This window comes from Physeter macrocephalus, unplaced genomic scaffold, assembly GCF_002837175.3.
Source record: "Physeter macrocephalus isolate SW-GA unplaced genomic scaffold, ASM283717v5 random_479, whole genome shotgun sequence".
Lineage (NCBI taxonomy): Eukaryota > Metazoa > Chordata > Mammalia > Artiodactyla > Physeteridae > Physeter > Physeter macrocephalus.
In genome coordinates, this window is record NW_021145766.1 from 1 (window position 1) to 16,473 (window position 16,473).

Genomic DNA, 16,473 nt, shown 5'->3' on the forward strand with positions numbered 1-16,473 from the left:
GGCCTGGCGGTGGGGGAGGGGCTGCATCTGCTGCGTGGCTCACGCGGGACAGAACACGAGCAGGACGTCGGTGCTGACTCTGGGGGCCTGGAGGGACGGCAGAGTTTCTGCCCCGGCCGCCGAGGCCTCTGCCTCTGCCGGCTGCCCGCTGTCCCCCGCCGGCCGGGTGTATCTGGGGACGTGTAGTCAAGGGGTCGGAGCGGGCTGGTGTCCAGGAAGGGACGACGGCCTGCCTTTCTCGGCAGGACAGGCCCCGCTGCGAGGCCACCGAGCGGGCGCATCCCCCATCCCGGGCCCTTGGAGGGCCTGTAAGTGGCGAGCGGGGCCGGCCCGTCCGTCCCCGGCAGGGCATAGCCCGGCAGCCTGGGTGGGCTATCCAGGCCCGCTGTGTGCCAGGCCATGTCTGGGGCTGTGTTCACACCAGGGGACGCCATGGGGACCTCAGTTCAGGAGACAGGCAGGGAGCAAAGCAGGTGCTTGTCAGGTGGGAAACAAGCCACCGAGAGGAAGAACCAGGGGAGGGAGCGCTGGGGGCAGGGGCAGATTTAAGTAGAACAGACGGGGCAAAGGTCAGCGGGAGGTGGGGAAGGCACCTGGGCGTCCTGAGCGACAGGGACTTCCCAGCACATCTGGCGCCTTTGGAGCAGCGGTGGAGGGCCGTGCGGGAGGGGCCCACACAGGCGCGGCCCCCTTTGGGAGGTGCTGAGGGCCGTAGGAGATGATGCCGCCTGGAGAAATGCCCGGGGGCCAATCCTCCTTCTCACCCCGCCCCCTGCTGCAGTCCCAGGGCCCTGGGATGGCCCCGGGTCAAAGGTCAACATGCTGGCCGTCCTCGTGTCGCTTCCTGTGTCCTGGAACATAGGGCCGCACGGCAAGCCAACCCAGTGGTTCTGGGGGCCGTTTAGGACCCGGGGGGGGGCGGCTGTTGAGGAGCTGGGCACCCCCGGAGCCCGAGGTGTTCACAGGGCAGCAAATTAAAGCCACGGTGAACTCTGACCCCTGGCCATGAGAGGTCGCAGCCCTGCTAGTTCCTCCGCTGGGCCCCACGCGCCACCGTCCCTGAAGCGTTTGCGTGCTCTGGTCAGTAATTCTACGTCCATGAGTAATTCCCAGGGAGATGAGGCGGCCCTCACGTTGACTCGCGTGAGGTGTTCTCTGCAGCATCGTCTATAATCTCAGGGGAGCCACATTTCCAAGGGATGGTCCTGCCGTGGGGAGCGGTGCAGGCGCTCGGAGGTCAAGGGCCCGGCCTCGAGGGTACGGCTCCTCTCGCGAGGGATCTGGGGACCAGGGCTCCGGACCCGGCACGGACGCCCCCTTGTTGTTCGGGGCTGGGTCTTGGCCCAGGCTGCACTGAGTGGTAGTCCTGGCCTCTACAGGCACACACACGCCGCTCGCACGCATGCGTGCACACGCACGCGCCCGCACGCGAGCACAGGCACACGTTCGGCCGGGAGAACGCGCGGGAGTGTCAACCTCGCTGCATCTGGCAAGTGGCGCTCTGGGTGACCTCCAGTGGCGTTTATTTTTCTATACTCTCCCAAACTCCATAATGAGTATGCCTTCTTTTTCTGAGGAAGAAAGGGGTATTTTAACAAAGACTTAAGTGAGCATTTTGGTTGGACGTGAGGATGTCTCCCGACCGCCCTGTCTGTGCACTCGGCCCTGGAGACTCCTCGGAAGCAGCTTCTTGGTCAGCAGAGCTCTTGGGGTCACCGCTCGGGCTGGAATGTTCGGCCGGCCACCACGAAGGTTTCCTGAGAGGCTCAGGGGCCTGGCCTCACCTCGCCTGGCCGCCTGGGCCCACCTCCAGCCCGCCACCGCCCCTCGGTCACACCCAAGTCTCCCGCCAGCACCCGGGACCCCTCAGACCCCGGGAACCACTGGGCCGCCAGACGGGAAGTCTCGGGGAGGCCTGCGGTTTGTCGCTGATGTGACCTCGCTCTCAAGCCTGGGACGGTCTGTGGTTCTCAGCTTTTATTTCTTAATTTTGTGTTCAGTGTTTAAGGACATGGACATTCAAAACAGCTTTTCCTTCTTCTTTCTCTTTCTCCCTAAATGACCTTAACTCAATGTTCTCTCGCATGAAAAGTCACAAGCGGGGGTTCCCCTAGGCGTCCTTGGAGAGAAGGAGCCACGGGACAGCTGGGCCCCGACCGCGGGGGTTACTGGTAGGAGCGCCAGGTTGGCCTGGCCGGGCCTGGGCTCCCAGGCCCTCACTCTGCGGCCCTGCATCGGCCTGAGAGGGGATGTGACGTCTGGAGGCCCCAGACCTGCTGGTGAGTGGGTAGATCTGTGCGCGGTTCCAGCCTCTCACAGCGAGGACAGCGTTGGGACACGGCCCGAGGGCCCCCCACCTCGCCGGCCAGGCCGGCCGCGACCTCTGGCCTCTCCCAGCCGAGCCCCCTCCCAGCTCGAGCTCGGGTCCTTCCAGGGAGGCACCCTCATCGCCACCGCGTCGGTAGGGTTCTGTGCGCTCTCAATCTTCTTATCTGAGGCACTGCTTCAAAGCTGAGCTCACAATCCCCCGAAGGGGTACTTACAGGCCATAGATGCTTCAACAGATACTCCCGTGAAACCCACGAAGATTCACATGGTGCTGGGTTGAGGCAGGTGATTGAGGAGGATGTGAGCTGGGCGTGAAGGCCGAGGCCTCCTCTGCCCTTCCCTCCTGGTGCCGTGGTCACGGCCGGTAGATTCTGCATTCTCCTCCTCCATCCTTTTTCCCTCCAATAAGTCAGGCATTTCTAGGAAAAATGCACCTTCGGTAACTCCTTCCTGGGATAAATTCTCGAAGAACGGAAGTGCCGAGGAGGGCCAGCTGGAGGAGCTGACCTGCTCAAAGCCCTGCGCCCTGCCCTCCACGTCCTGCCCAGCCCGGCAGCTCCGGCTTGGTCCCAGCCCCAAAGTGACAGCCGCACAGATGGGACCACAGGAGCGCCTCGGACCAGTGGCCCAGACGGGTCAGCTCTCACTCTCGCTGCCCGTGCGTCACTGTGACTTGACACACACGCGCACACGTGCGTGCGTGTACACCCACTCACGTGGGCACACACGTGTACGTGCACACACACACAGGGGCAGTAGCTGTGCCGTTCCCGGCCGGCATGTCACACGCACACAGGGGCAGTAGCTGTGCCGCTCCCGGCCGGCATGTCACACGCACACAGGGGCAGTAGCTGTGCCATTCCCGGCCGGCATGTCAGGAGCCCGTGGGGTCGCAGGCTTTGCCTCGTGGCGGTGCGCTTACAGACCACACCCCTCCTATTCCCGGGGCACTTTATTTCCCGTCCGCTTAAACGCTTGCCCTCACAAGGACAAAGGGAAGCCGAGGCACGGGATCAGGGAGTGCCCCATGGCTCACCGGGGCGGGGGGGGCTGCAGCGGGACCCCGGGGCCACGCTGGACGGGTCATGGGGCGCGCCCCCGGGGCGTGCTGGGCTGCACACGGGTGTTAACGCCTCTCTGCTGTGCGTCTGACGTGGGACCCAGAGTCTCTCTGCCCACAGACCCACGCCAACAGTGGGCAGTCTGCGTGCCCTTCGACGTCCCAGGACACCCGACGGTCCCGGGGGCTCCCGAGACACGAGAAACTCGTGCAGATCGATGGTGTTTTCCTGGACCGAGATCTGGAAGGCTGATTAGACTTGAAGTAACTGATGAACTTTCCACATCCGCACCAGCATCTTCTCGTCCCTGGGAGACACACAAAAAGACAATTCAATATTAATTATGAATATACTAATTTCAAGCGAAAGCTCCCTAATGGTAACAGTAATGATAATAAAGATAGGGCACCGTTATTGAGTTACACGGCCTTCCGTGCTCCGCGATGTTCAAGGGAAAACTCTTTCTCTGTCAGAGGCTGGCACCCTTCAGGTTGGAGTTTATTTTAATTTTATTAAGTGTGTTCTCAAGCAGCATCCTTGCACCCCTGCCCGCCCCTCACCTTTCCGGGGGCACCCGCTCCCCGATCTCCGAGCTACCTGCAGCCGTCTACCCCGCCTCTGAGGCACTAGCTGCCCTCGCTGCCTTCCAGGTGCTAATCGTCGGCGTGTCTGTTCAGCCCTGTCCCCGCCACAGGCACGGACCCCACTGGACACTTCAGCCTGGAGCCAGCTGACGGCTCTCCCCCAGTTTCCACCCCCTGAGAATCGACGTGGATCGCCGGCCTCTTCCGAGGCGCGACCCCAAGGCGCGGCGTTGACTTCCGGCCCCCAGGGTTGCTCTGGAGCCCGAGACCCCACCCTCTGCGTCCTCCTGGTCCCCTGGGCTCCATTCCTTCTGCACGAGCGCTGGTTGCCCGGGAGGGTCTCTGCGCGGGACCCCCGAGGCCTCTGCCTGGAAACTCACGCCTTCAGTTCTGGGAAATTGTTCTCGATCGTTGGTCGACTTCTTCCTGTCCACCTTAACCGCTCCCCTTTTCTGGGGCTCCAGGTCTCGGGGCCTTCTGAGCCTTTCTTTCCTCTTTTTGATCTCGTCGTCTTTCAGCTGTACTTCCTGGTAGATTTTCTTAACATTCGTCACCATATGTCTGATTTCCAGGCTCCTGTGTTTGCTGTTGTAAACCCTGTGTTTTGATTACCTTTCCTGCCTGGGACACCTTTCTGAGGGAAACGATATCAAGGTTTTCTCCCTGCACGGTGTCTACTTACTTGCATAAGCTTTTGCAGGAGGTTTACGTTTTTCATGTTAGCGCGTTTGCTCTGATGTTTGTCTGATTCTATTTGAGAGGGAGGGACCGGGAGGCGTGATAGTGGGCTCTGCCTGCTGTGGGCTTCCTTTGGGGACATCTGGTTGGGGCACCCCAAGTCAGTAATTTTAGGGCTCCTTCCGGCTGGTGGGACTCCCGGAGAAGGCGCTCTGGTCCCGGCCGGGGCCTGTCTGGAGACTTGGCGCCCAGCCTCGGGGACCCGCGGTGCTCAGCGCCAGGCAGCGTGGCTGTCCCTCCTGCTGTCTCGAAGGCCACTGCCACAAATCCACCCACTTGCCAGTCCGTCTCCTCTGTGCCCTGTCTGTGCCCTTTTGTTTTACAATATCTCTGTACTGAATTTCAGCAGAGAGAAACTGAATTTCAGGAGAGAACGAGAGTAGACGTGTTTTCACTCTGCATCTTCTCCAGGCCGGGTTCCTTCTAAAGGCACCATTTCCAATTCTTTACCTCGAACCAGAGGTTCAAGGACAACAAAACAGTGTTCACCCCAACCTATGTTATGTTTCAGTAAATTTCCCGTATCATTCCATTCTGCCCCCAGACTTCCTCCTTGCCCTCCTGGGGCCTCGTGGGCCTGAGGATTCTTTTCCTACGGCCTGAGACAGAGTTCCCGGCGCCTGGGCAGCGCTCGGCGGGAGGAGGGGCCCCAGGGGAGCCAGTGCACACAGCCGCGTCCTCGTCTACACTCTTTGGCTGGGCTTTAGGCGAACGGGAGGCAAGGCTGTGCGTTCCGTTCCCGTCGGGGCGCCGCGAGCCTGGCGTGGACCCTGGTAACTGCCTGCCGCCACTTCCCACTGGAAGGTGCCCCCCTGCTGGTCGTTCGCCCACAAACAAGCTCGGGTCTGGGGTCGGGGGGGTGCAGCAGGAGGGAGGCCTCTCGGGTCTGCCTGCATCCCGACCCCCCACCTCCTCCCGCCCCTCTCCTCGGGAGCGCTTGGGCAGTCGGTCTTGAAATCTAGGCTTCGTAAGTGGGACACGAGACCCAGGCCGGCGAGGGGTTCGTTTCCCGAGGCCCCGGCCACCCTGACTCTCCTCCGCGGGTCCCAGGAGGCGAGGGTGGGCGCGGCTGGCTCGGGGCAGCCTGTCTGTCTGTCCCAGGGGCCGTCCTCAAGGCCCGGGGCCTGTCACCACCGTCCTCGTCCTCGAGGCTCTGGTGTGAACGCCGAGTCCCGGCTCAGAGGCCTCGGAGAGGCTTTCCACCGCAGCCCGGGGGTCTCGCCCGCAACCCCGGCCAGCCGGCCCGCTTTCTCCCGTCTGGGCTCCTCCGGCCAGGCCTGACTCCACCGCTTTACCTGGATGGTTCCCTGCTCGGGTCTCTCCCCTCGCCGCGAGGCTATCGGCCTCCAAGGTCCGGGGCGTCTGACCTCACCTGAACCCCAGCCTGGCTCTGCATCCCCGGATGCTGCATTTCCAGTGGAAGAGAGGAGGTTGAAACTCCGGTTTCAAATTCCAGCGGAAGCCTGACCCCCCGCTTATCTGGGTGTTAGAAACGAGTGCCTTCACTGACTGGTCACTGCACTGGAGGGGCAGAGCCGCTCCGCATGGCCAGATGGCCAGTGCCGGACCCAGCGAGCCTGTCCAGCTGGCTTCACGTCAGGCCGGCCCCGCGTCCACGCTGCCTGCTGTCTGTTAGGGGCCTTTGAACACAGACCTCTCCCAAATGCAGATTCCAAAAGTGGGTGGGAACCTGCGGTGACTTCCTGATGGCCGTGGCCAGGGCCGCGGTGCAGTTATTCTTAGCCGGGGGCTGACAGCTCCCTCCCCGAGGGGCCACGTGGGCGCTAATGGTGACCAGCTGTCGCCTCGGAGCCTCTGTGCAATTGACGCATCTCGGAGGCCACGGTCACGTCCCGAGAGCAGCACAACAGAGACGAAGGACCATCAGGAACTCTCCAGAACCTGTCGCCGGGCCTCTGCGGGCGAGGAGCTCTGTCCACCTTTTGGAAGGTGGAAGTGACCAGACTTTAAAGAGGCCGTCTTGCTGACTGATCTAAATCTGGCCTAATTCCAGAAAGGTCGAAGGTAGATTAGATGAAATCAAATGCATGAAATGAATACAGAAAATCGAGACCCGAGAAACGGGCGGTGGGCCTGAGGCCCTCGGGGGGTGTGCATGTTGGGCCGAGGGCGCCGGTCTGGAGGCTGCCCCGGGGAGGGCTGCCACGCGCGCGGCCCCTCGAGGGAGACTGGGGTCGGCTGCCCGCCCCGGACGGGGCTCTAGCCGGGCGAGGGGTCCCTGGGCCCGACGGGGGAGGCGGCCCTGCCAGGGAGGGGGGCGCGGAGCCTCAGCCCCGCGTGCGTTTTCTCTGCATTTGGTGACGTGCGGCCACGATTTTCCCCCAGGAGCGGCTCGGGCTCGGGCTCGGCACCTGATGGGAAAAAACCTCCAGGTTCTCACGGAGCCTGGAGGTGAATCGGGAACCAGACCCTTTGCCCCACGGTGGCTGAGCGTCTGGGAGGGAGTCCGTGCAAGGAGGACCCCAGGCTCCCAACTCGAGTTCGTCCGGGATTTGTTTTGGACGATGCCGTCCGCTGAGTGGTCTCTGTACCATGTATTGAAGAAGCTGCTCTCCGCCCAGTGGCTTCCACGCGTCCTGGCTCTGAGGCTGTGCCGTCTGTCCCGCTCGCTCCGTCTGTCCGGGCCTGAGCCGGACCCTCACTCTTTCCAGGGCCGCATCTTCTTAAATCTCTCAGTGTGCTGGCAACACAATCCTCCTATAAGCACAGGATTTTTGTTTTTGTTTTGTTTTGCTTTGCCTTTCTTGTACTTTTCCAAGAAGAAAAATGAGCTTTTTCAAGTTCCAGCACAAAGAGATGAACTGACTCAGGCTTTAATCACTGTCTCCCAGAACCTGCTGCCGATGACGGACCGAGACAGGACGCGCTGGAGTTCCTCATGAGCGGGGCCCGGCCTGTGAGTCAAGGGCCGCAGGGCCTCGGTCGGGGTGCCTGCTCCCCAGACGCCCAGCCTCGTGTCCTCCCACCTGCCAGGGCTTCCACAGGAATGCGGAAGGGGAAACTTCCAGCTTTTCTCTGAAAGAGGAAGTTTGGATCAATCATGAGTATTTTTGGTTAGCTTATTGTTTCTTCTTTCCCCACAGACAGCCCTCCACTGGTGACACATGTGAGTACAGAGTGGACACTCACCCAGGAAAGTCCCTCGGGACCCCAGGCCTCCCCGGAGTTCCACATTTTCATTAAAAGCTCCTTTACAAGTAAGTGGACTCAGCCTTTACAAAGCAGCTTGTTGGTCTCTTGCAGCTGTTTGTTCTCAAAAGCATGATGTTGTTGTTTTTACTGTTTTAAATATTCTCTTTAATACCAAGAGTAGGCTTTCGATAGAAGTCTCATAAAACTGGGTTTTCCGTGGTGGATCTATCGTCCTGAAGTTCGTAATCTCTACCCATAGAAGAATAAGGCGGTGCCGCAGCAGCTGCCCCAGTGAAAGCCATCCTCTTACGACTGCAAATTAGCAAATCTTTAACAAGACTCTGTGCGAGGGCTTCCCTGACATGACACCACCTAGCGCTTCGCTTGGCCTAGGTGGGTCTTCAAGGCTCTATGAAACGAAACTCTAACTTTTAACGCACACCCAGCTATATCGGTTAGGTGGCTGTTAATTCAAGCTCATCTGTACAATAATATAGTGAAGGAGATTTACGGGCCCCTGCGGCTGACAGGTCCAGGGCATCAGGTCAGGGATGGCTTGATCCAGCAGCTCAATGATGACACCAAACAATTGCTTTTTTTTTTTTTTTTTTTCCTTCTGCGGCACGTGGGCCTCCCACTGCTGTGGCCTCTCCCGTTGTGGAGCACAGGCTCCGGACGCGCAGGCTCAGCGGCCATGGCTCACGGGCCCAGCCGCTCCGCGGCATGTGGGATCTTCCCGGACCGGGGCACGAACCCCTGTGCCCTGCATCGGCAGGCGGACTCTCAACCACCGCGCCACCAGGGAAGCCCAAACAATTGCTTTTTTAAAAGTCTTTCGGTTCTGTCTCATCCTGAGGCTGGTTCTACTTGCCATCACGAGGGGGTTTCTGACAGCACCTGGGCCATGAGAGTGAGGGTCTCCCGGTCCCAGTATTGGAGAGATCTGACGGGCACTCTCCTGGAAGAGCTTTGGGCCACAGGTCCTCGTGGAACCTCACTGATGGCAGGGGAGAACTGCGCTGGGCGATACCCCCAGGGCTGGGCTGGGTCAGGCTTCCCAAATGCGTGTGTCACAAGGAGCAGCCTATCCTGTGTGCACAGAATCTGGACTGATTCCCTCGTTTCTTGGTGTGTAAAATAATGGTGCTTAACTTACCAGTCCCTGAGGGTCCTTTACACCCCGTTCTCATTCTCTCAGCCTCCGGCAGGGGTCTTATCCTTGGAGCCAGTAGGCTGACAGAGACGCAGGCAGGGGCACAGGAAATGTCTTCCTCCTCTGTATTCAGGTGATTCTGGAGAATTCTAGAAACTGGAGCCTTCCCATCCCCAGGGCTTGTCTTATTAGTACTTGGATGAGGGGGATGGATTTGACTCTCCCCTACTTCACAGACGTAGACGCTGAGTCCCAGGGTTTCCTCTGTCATTTCCAGGCTTGCCCGGCTCTGCGGGGCCCACCGGTCCTCGGCCTGGAGCAGGGCCCCCTCGGACACGCGGTCTGCTTGTTGGAAGCTCATCGTTCAAGCCCAGCCGAGGGTCAGTGCCTCCACCTCCCCCCACCCCACGATGGTCTCCTCCTTGGACTCCCAAGCCCCTGCTGACGGGTCAGGCTTTCCCGGGAGGCCCAGTGCTTCTCTCCTGGTGCCAGCCCTCCACCCGTGCCCGTGCGCCTGGCCACACAGGCCCAGCCCAGTACACAGGCCCGTAACCGCACTTGTGTGCGTGTCTGTCAAAAGGACCGCTGGCGCTGGGAATGCGTGCCCGTCGCTTTCCAAGACTGACAAAGCCTTTCCCCGCCTCTCCCTTTCCCAACAAAACCCTTGGGGGAGGGGCTCCAAGTCCACCGGCCATTCAGACCCCCGGAGGCATCGCGCAGGACCCTGCTCCCTTCGTTGGAGATATGGTTGCACGGGACTCACCAGCTCTGCCCGATGAGACCCCCAAGGCAGGCGCAGGCAGGATGCCTCCCGAGGGCGTCTCCCGGGAAATGTACCTGCGGGCTGGCCGCAGAGTGGCCGCCCTGGGCCCAGGCTGTGTGCCCCGTGCGTGGGCCGGGCTGCGGGGAGGCGGGGGCTCCCGCCTCCGCTGCTTTAACCCCCTGCCCCTCGCCGCAGCCTCAGGTCTTCATCAGAGGCCGCTTTTCTGTCTCTCACCTCTGCCGAATTTAAGGCACGTAGACGGGTTCCCGGAAGAGGGCGACTTTTAGTACATTATGGTGCAAGCGTGGTTCTTTATTTCTGTTTTTATTATTTTTTTAAATTGAAGCATACGTGACGAAGGAGTAGTTCTTTAAACCAACACCAAAGCTTGAACAGCAGCGGGCCCGAGGCCCAGGTGGCTTTTTCTGCTGCCCACCTCTGAGGGCACGGGTTCGAGAAGACAGTGGTCTGGGCCAGCGGGTGTGCAGATGCAGGCTTTTCAGGGAAAGTATCTGCAAAACAAATAAAATAAATCCGAAAGCAAGTTGGATTTATTTGTTATATTTACTGTTTCAAGATTGCATTATGTAGCGTTTCTTGATCTGCAAATGACAAAAGAGAAAGTCATAAAATTAAACATATATGTTATTTTAATGAAAATTGTGGTTATCGACTTTCGCTTAAAATAAATAAAAACGTTCCTGAATTTATACGGTAGCCGTGTCCTTGAAAAGCAGATTAGAAATAGAATTTTGCTAGAGTGTCTTGTTTAGTTATAATCTAACTACACGGGAAACTCTGGGAAGAGGGGGTGAGTGTGTTAGAAAAACAATGAAATTCTCTAACCTCTTTGTTCCGTTCACTTAGATTTTGGAATATGAGACTTCCTTAAATTAAGCCTCATCAGGCAGCGAAAACCAAATTTAACTAACAGCGTCACGAGGTAGGCATTTGTCTTCTGGTCATAAAACCAGTACTTACTGTTACGAGAATGTTTAAGGCCAACAGTGGGGCTTTTACTAATCCTGCTGATATTCTAGTAAAAATCGCTGGTTGATTTGGGACTTCTTGTTTACATTGCGTTCCACTGTTAGACGGGCTTGCATCATCTACTCGTCCACTTAAAATTATTTTCCAGGTTATGGAGACTACTCTGACGTATCGCCAGAGGATTCATGTTCCAGACGAGTCCTGTCAGCTGCGGTGTCATCAGAAAATCTCTGGCAGCCGGAGCGGAGGGCGCTGGTCTCTGCCCCACTCACCGTATTGATCCAAAGAAGATTTTCCACGTTACGCGGCTCCAAACCGAGCATCCGCGACACCACCGTGACATCTCATCGCGATGGTCATGGGGGCACGGGGCTCTCACGGGCTTGCCCTCTGTGCCCCCAACTTGGGGACCCCAGGCCGCCCTTTTAAAGAGCACGCTTGACCCCTGGGTGGCGGCAGCTTGGCTGGGAGGCCCGGGCGCTGAGCGCCCCCGGGGGCTCCAGGTCAGCGCGAGGCTGACCCCCGGCCTCCAGATGGGTCCGCACCCAAGGCGTCGCGTCGGCGCCCTGGTTTCCCCTGCATCCTGGCCCCCAGGGGTGCCGTCATCTTAATGTCCCCGCTGACAATTTGCCCCCCAAAGGAGGCTCGCTTTTGTTGACAGAGGAAGCCCACAATAAATTATTTATTTTGACCCGCTTGGGAAATAACTCCTCTCTCAACAAGACACACCAAACTCCTCAGCCGCTCCTCCATCAAAACCCAAGGCAAACGCGCCAGCCTGCCTTTCCCGTCTGTGTCTGAGATCCTGATCTTGACCTCGGCCCTGCTGCTCTGCAGGTGTGGCCTCCTCCACTGGCTCACGCTGTTGAAATGGCAGCTCAGACGGCTCCAGGGCGCCGAGGAAAGGCGCCCGCCCAGCGCAGGGCGCGGCCGAGCCGAGAGGCTGTGGGTTCCACCGGGTCCTTAGGTGACAGACGGCGAGCGACACGGTCAGACGTGTGGGTTTCATTTCTTACATTACTATCAAAGTAATTTACAAATTACTGTCAAATTACTAAATTACTACCATTTTTATCAAAGTCACAAGAAAAAGTGCACTAGGTCGTGCATCCCCCCGGCCCACCGTCCGCAGCCTGAGCGGCGACGTCCACCTAGCGTTTCGCCCGTGTTTCTAGACGGCGGGCCGTGGGCTCGGCCTTCCCGAGGGGCTTCCTGTCCGGCCGGGGGGAGCTCGGCTCTCTGACCCCTGCACAGTCCACCGTGCTTCTTGCTGTTGTCCAGCTGCCGGGCGGTGTGGTGGACGGTATCCTTTGAGAGGATGTTGGCTCCCTGCTGGGCGCATGGCCCACAGGACGGCTGCGAAGTCTGGAACCAGAGGCTTGAACGTGGACTTGGAGCAACACCGACAAACCGCTGCGTTCACCCCCGGGCTCATCGGTGTTTGCAGACTTGGTGCCTCCCCTGCCAGCCGTACTGGAGCTACATCCTCCCTTGTACGGCTTTTAGGACTCTCCAGTTGTCTGGATTTTTCTGAGCGCCTGTTGCTAAGTCTTCCCGATCTCCCCGGAGCACCTGGGAGGCCCCTCGGGAGGGACTCCACAGTCACGGGTCCTCCACCTGCCCCGGGTCTCCCGGGCCGCCTGCCCCGGGCTGCGGGGGCTGCTCTCCTGGCCTCACAGACCTGCCAGCCCGGGGGTCCCTCCCCACCTGGGAGGTGCAGTCTCAGTGGTCTCCTGAGCGGCTTTCGAGGACACGCAGGCAGATGGTTTGGAACGGAGCCGAGGGAACCGGTCTCCTCGGGGATCAGACCCAGAGGGACCTCGTGGGGGCCGGAAGGGGGGACAGAGGGAGGTTGGGGAGGGCGGGGAGGGCGGCTCAGGCCTACGCAGCCCCCTGCCCCCAGCCCCCTGCCGCCAAGACAGCCCAGAGGCAAGGTTCCCGCCCCTGAAGCCGCGCCCAAGGCTGCCCACCGACCGTGGGATGGGAGTTACACAGCAGGGAAGAGGCCGCTTCGCCCCGGGGTCCTCAGACGCTGGGGGCAGAGGGGCAGGTGCTGCAGGCCTTCCTCAGGGACCCGGTCACTCAGCGATGGGTGCCCGGGACCCGCTTTGGTGACCACGGAGCTGCAGGCAGGCAGGGGCCGTGTTTGCGATTCTCCTGTCTGCTCTCCAGGCCCTTCACCTCCAGGCTCTCCACCCTCACTGCCAAGACCCCCTGACACAGTGTGACCAGCCCTCCCACACCCTCCGTGGTGGCCCGGGGCCTGGAGGACCAGCTGGGCCCCTGGGACCACGGAGGAGGCCTGGAGGGTCCCGCAGACCCGCGCGCACTGGGGCCCCTGGCTCCCTCTCGCCCGCTCGCCTATGCCCCTGCTCTGTCTCCGGGGGTCCCTCCAGGGTCCATCGGGATCCATTCCCGGAGGCCGGGCTCACGGCTCAGGTCATCAGGGCCACGTGGAGGCGGGCGTGCACCCTCCCTTCTCCCCTCCACGCCTCCCTCCCTGCAGATGAACAGTGAAAACTTGGGACAGACTTGAACTACAGGAGTATTTGCTGTTCTTGTGAGTTTTCTCTGGCAGTGCTCACAGCAGGGTAGTGAATCCCTGGCCAGGTTGCCAGGGGTCCCTGTGGCGTCTGGGGGGCACCACTGGAAAGTCCTGCTATGTTGCAGTTCCTCCTGCCCCGGAGCTTGGCCCGGGGGCCCTGGTGAACGCTCACCACCCCGTGCGAAGGTCACAAGCACTGTGGGGGGGCCTTCCTGGCGGCTCAGATCCACACCGGTCGCCGTGGGCTCTTGAGTCGAGGAAGGGACTTATCATGTTTGCGTCACCTGGGGCAGCTCAGCAGTGCAGACGCCCAGGGGCCTGATGGAATTACGTTTTGTTCAAAGAAAACGTAGGCGTTTTCAGGGCCTGGAGAGGTGAGGTCGCTGACCGAATGGGTGGCATCAGGACAGTGTAGAATCTACTGATAGAAAGACGCTGAAAGGGCCTGTAGGCGGATGGGCATGAAACAGGAAGGCACGGTGGGCTTCAGGGTGGCGGCTACTCGGGCCGGGCCCCAGGGAGCACAGTCCTGCAGCCGCGGACAGATCCCCTGCTGCGCTTTCTGGAAGGTCCTCTGCAGCTGTTATACGGGGATTAAGCTAAACATTGATTCACAAAGAGGCCTTTAGAAAACTCCTGACTTGTGCTAGGCTACAATATCTAGCAGTTACTAATTTGGGGGGAATCTCAGAACACCTTTAAAAATTATCAAAGCCCCCAAGAGCTTTTGTTTATGTGGGTTGTACCTATTGATATGCACCATAGTAGTAATGAAAACTGAGAAATTTACAATCATTTATTGATTGATTCATTTAAAAGTAACAAGAATAAACCCATCAAGCGTTACCATAAATGACATTTTTATGAAACATAACAAGTTTTAGTGAGAAAAAAATGGCATCGTTTTACACTTTTTGCAAATCTCTTTCGTGTCTGGCTTAACAGACACTTGGATTCTCACGTCTGCTTCTGTGTTCAAACTGCTCTGGCTGAAATGCAGAAGAAAATCGGGCCACACACTAAAGTTTAGTTGGATTATTGGATTACTTCTATTAACCCTTTCAGATAAGTGTGCACAGTCTTCTTTGATGTTACACAAAAGTTGATAAATGGTAGTTTCTTAAAGGTTAGCTGCCCTATGGAATCTGAAACCACACAAGGCAGGCTTCTCAGAGCCTGGCACATGATGGTCTACACTGCGTCCCGAGTGGATCTGCTACCCAAGCACGGTTTGGATGCTTGTCGTTTGGAGAAAGTTAGTTCACCGGATCGTGCAGACCTTCCACACGTAGACACATTTCTTGGTACAATATCAGAAAGTCACCACCAAGTGCCTTGCAAAAGTCGAAGCGTTGGGAAGAGTGCAGTGACAGCTGCAAGTGTTCCAAAACTCTAATTTTTGCTTGAAAGCTCACATTTTGTCATCGGCAACAAATTCTGTCCGTTGTTTACTTAAAGCACAGGCTCACCTGGTTCGTTTTCTAGAAACGTCTGCGTGACGCCCACGTCCCAGTGACCACAGCTTGTCAGCTGTTCTTTCAAGTGAAAGTGGGTGGATTCAGCCCACAACTCGTCTGCACGCTCTTCCTGAGGCCCCGCCGCACTTGGATGTGTGTTTCCCGTCTGCTCACACAGAACAGTAAAAAGATCTGTGTCCAAGGGTCAACATGTGACCGAGTCAGGATCGTCTGCTTTGTCCGGGACAGTTCAGTGACACCGGATCACCTGGTTTCCCTGCGCGTGCGTGGCAGACCAGCACAGCCCGGGGCCACGTGGGCTCGAGCTCGGGGCCAGCAGCCCTGCCAGCCACGGGTCCTGCCTCCGGGCAGGCGTCCACGCGGCCGAGAAGGACGGTGACATCTTGCACTGGTACCAGCCAGCGCTGCTCTGGGGACAGAATTGCGGCTGGAGTCGGACATCTCGACAGCCAGTCGGATATCTTGGCTGCTATCCGGCTGGCCGTGGTTGGATAATCGGTAGAGTGAAACGGACCCCGGCCAGGGCGCTGGGGTCAGGGGTCATAGGTCCTGGTCCTGGTTCTGTCAGCGACCCCGACAGCCGTTTGGGCGAGCTGTTTGGCATCACTGGACCCTCTTTCTCTCTTTGTGAAACGCACGACATCCCAGGTCACGTAGGAGGCCCCCGGCTGTCCCAGTGTAGGCGCCGCCCCCGCTGTCATTTGCCCAGCCCCCCGCTTTTCTGCGGCACCCGGTGGTGAGCGCCAGGGGCATTTCCAGAGCTGGGTATAAAGCAGTGCGAACGACCTTTGCTCTCTAGGAGTTTACATCGTCCGCAGAGGGCTCTGTCCAGTCACCACGGTGGCCTCTGCGCTCACTGCATTAGTCCCGTCCTCTGCTCAGGGTTTGCTCACGTGTCACCTGTCTCCTGGCTTTAATCAGCCATCGTCCTCCTCCCGGTCCAGCCCCCCCTACCCGCCAGGCCCGTCTCCCAGCTGACCTCCGTGCGCCTTCTTCCTCCCCCAGCCTCCTCTCTCTTCATTCCCACGGCCGGGTCTCCTGTGCCTGAGGGCGGACGCCTCGGCTGGGCCTCGAGGCGGCGGGGACCGCTGCCCCTCCTGGAGCCGACCACCTGCTCAGGAGCCCGCGGTGGGACCCGCGGCCGCGGGGCAAGCGTCCGGAGCCCGTGGCGTCCAGGGGCAGCGCCCCTGCCGTCCTCTCACCTCCTCGGCCCTTCTGTTCCGCCGCCCTCGTGGCCCTGCCTGAGCGCAGCCCGGTGGCAGGCACTCCTCCCGGAGGGTCACCCGGCCGGCCCTCTGCTCCGGGCACGGCCTAGGACTTCGGACGACCCTGGCCTCCGGAAGGCGGGTGGGCATGTTTCCTCCGATGGGGGCTTATAAAGAGAATTCAGAGTTGTCTCCCAGACAGAGAATTGCCGGGGGTTACTCAGCGTCACGGGGGGGCGGGGGGGGGGCGGCGCTTCTGACCGCGTCCGGCTCGCGGCCTCTTCCAAGTCTCCCCGCTTTGATCCCGCAGTCTGTACGTGGTGCCCAAGCGCTCAGGGCGAGCGACCTGCTGAGCTCTGCAGGCGGCCGCGCTTGGGGGAGGGACGGGGGCGAGTGGGGGGCAGCGAGGCCCCAGCACTCTCCAGGTGGCCCCCTCCCCCGCTGGCCTGGAACATGACCCGCCACCTGCTTCAGA

General features: G+C 59.6%; 1 long non-coding RNA gene across 2 annotated transcripts; it reads left to right on the top strand.

Moving 5' to 3' along the window:
• Window positions 1–6,449: 6,449 nt before the first annotated feature.
• Window positions 6,450–11,461, top strand: LOC114485080 (uncharacterized). 2 transcript variants are annotated; one of them, XR_003678549.1, is made up of 6 exons: window positions 6,450–6,736; window positions 7,816–7,929; window positions 9,063–9,150; window positions 9,295–9,397; window positions 10,648–10,723; window positions 10,919–11,461. It is a non-coding gene; the product is annotated as an uncharacterized lncRNA (long non-coding RNA). The 2 variants fall into 2 exon arrangements; XR_003678548.1 differs by lacking the exon at window positions 9,063–9,150.
• Window positions 11,462–16,473: the final 5,012 nt, after the last annotated feature.